Source organism: Microtus ochrogaster, unplaced genomic scaffold (assembly GCF_000317375.1).
Source record: "Microtus ochrogaster isolate Prairie Vole_2 unplaced genomic scaffold, MicOch1.0 UNK8, whole genome shotgun sequence".
Classification (NCBI taxonomy): domain Eukaryota; kingdom Metazoa; phylum Chordata; class Mammalia; order Rodentia; family Cricetidae; genus Microtus; species Microtus ochrogaster.
In genome coordinates this window covers 1301871-1304285 of record NW_004949106.1, presented here as the reverse complement: position 1 = coordinate 1304285, position 2415 = coordinate 1301871, and the positions used below count along the sequence as shown (strand labels likewise).

The 2415-nt window shown below is 45.1% G+C and overlaps 1 protein-coding gene across 1 annotated transcript in view; it reads left to right on the top strand.

The window, feature by feature from the left end:
• Window positions 1–2415, top strand: part of Bzw1 (basic leucine zipper and W2 domains 1) — a 15359-nt gene that overhangs the window by 1644 nt on the left and 11300 nt on the right. The window lies entirely within an intron of this gene.

Below are 2415 nucleotides of genomic sequence, written 5' to 3'. Positions count from 1 at the left end.
GTCATGGAACTAGCTCTTGTAGACCAGGCTGGCCTCGAACTCACAGAGATCCAAGTGCTGGGATTAAAGGCGTGTGCCACCACTGCCCTGCAAGGGTTTCAGATTGTAGCTCAGGCTGGCCTCCAAATGCTGGCATTAAAGGCATGAGCTCCTGCTGGCAATCCAATTTGAGGATTGAAGTTAGGGCTCTGTCTTTAATCCCAGCACTTAGGGGGCAGAAGCAGACGGATCTCTTGAGTTCAAGGCCAGCCTGAGCTACAGACTGAGTTCTAGAATAGCCAGGGATAAACAGAGAAACCCTGTTTCAAAAAACCTAATCAACCAAAGGAAAAGTTGAAGTGGTGTTCTTGGAAAACCCACATTGACGAGGCATGGTGGCACACATCTTTAATTCTGGCAGTGGAGAGGCCAGTAAATGGAGATCCGTTTAGTGAGTTCTAGACCAGCTTGGGCTGTGTGCTGAGACTCTGTCTCAGGGGAAAAAATAAATAAATAAAACGAAGCACACATTAACCCGTTGAATGGTTTGGAGGAAATTGAGACTGCACTGACTACTGGTCTTAAGCGTTTGGTTTCCATAGATAGTTTGACATACACGTGACAGTATTTTTTTTTTTTTTGTACTCTTCATACTGTCCCCTGTGATAAAGCCAAAGTATATCTTGTTCTAGTCTTTGTAAGTATAGACATTGACTGGATACAGTGAGTGGTCTTTAAAGCAGTTTTTCAGTAATGAACAGTATGTATTCTCAGAGTTTGTAGATTCCTGGCTTCCTCCTAATATAATTGATAGCAACTGATGACTTTTATTAGTAGTATCTGGGAGGTGACACTTCCTTAAGGTCAGATAAAGATCATTCATACCTGGTGTGTTGTGGCCCATAAGACTGAGGCAGAAGTCACCATCAGTGACTGGACAAGCCCTCCTCCTGCCTCCCCCCAAGAACAAAAGTAACAACAGCAAAAAAAGGGGGGGGGGAATCTTTCATGGCCTCCTGGTTCAGGGTATCTGGGACCTAAGGGAGTTTTGAAGGCAGGGCTTTTAGTAAAATCAAGAAAAAATAATTTCTTTATCTACTAGTATATAAAAAAAGTCAGCTATCTAGCTTTGGCTGGCAAATGTGAGAATTGAGATGCCATCGTCTGGCATAAATTGGCAAAGCAAGACATCCCAGGGCGGGGGTCGCATGTCAGTGGCAGGGTTAGAGGAGACTCACAGAAACTGAGGCACACGGTGTTTTGTAAGGGAATGTAGATATTGAAAATGGCTAATTTGGGCCTGGAAGGGCTGTCCCGGTCCCGGTAGTTAAGTGCGCTGTTCTCGTAGAGTGGGTTTGATTGGCAGCTCATGTCTGCCTGTAACGCCAGTTCCGGGATACAGAATCCACTCCTGGCCTCCTCAGGCTCCAGGCACACACATGCACGTAGGTGTTTATATTTAAAGGAAGAAAGTGGTTAGTTGCACAAATGCACGGGGTATAGTAGAAGTCGGGATTTCGTTCTGGGTGGTTTTGTTTTGAGGCAGGGTCTCCATGAAGCCCTGGTTGTCCTCAAGCTCACACATCCTTTTGCCTTTGTCTCCCGAGTGTTGGGGTTAAAGGTGTATGTCACCATGCCCAGCCCAACAATCAAGTGTTTTGACTTCAGGGCGCATAACTGCTCTAAACTAGTAACTAGCCAATGTAGTCTTTCAGTTGTGTAATTACCCTTCCGGAAAGATTGACCTCTTAAGCTTATTACTAGGTTTAAAGCCAGATGAATAGTTAGATTGAAAAGAAAAGCCAAAGTGTTGTGGACACATAAAAGAAAAGGGAAAGGGCTGGAGAGATGGCTCAGCAGTTAAGAGCACTGGCTGCTCTTCCAGAGGACCCAGGTTCAATTCCCAGCCCCACATGGCAGCTTACAACTGTCTGTAACTCCATTTCAAGGGGATCTGACACCTTCACTCCAGTGCACATAAAGTTAAATAAATTGTTAAAAGGGGGTGGGGAGAGAGAACCACCAAAAACTTAGAGAGTAGTATGGTCATGCATACAGCTACATAGAAAAACTTTGTCTCAGAAAACAAAGCAGCCAGGCAGTGGTGGTGCACGCCTTTAATCTCTAGTAGAGATTTAATCTGAAGGTAGAGACAGGCAGATCTCTGAGTTTAGGACTAACCTGGTCTACATAGTGGGTTCCAGGGTGGCCAGGGCTACTAGAGACCCAGTCTGGGGAAAAACCAAAACAGAACTGGGGATGTAGTTTTGTAGAGTGCTTGTTTAGCCTTTATAAGGCCCTAGAATCTACCCCAGAGCTTAAGATATGGAAGCTGAAGGATCTTAAATTGAAGGTCATAGTGAGTTTGAGGTCGTCCTAACGCAAGTGAGATGCTGTCTCAGAAACAACCAGAAAGGGACTGAGGAGAAATCTGAG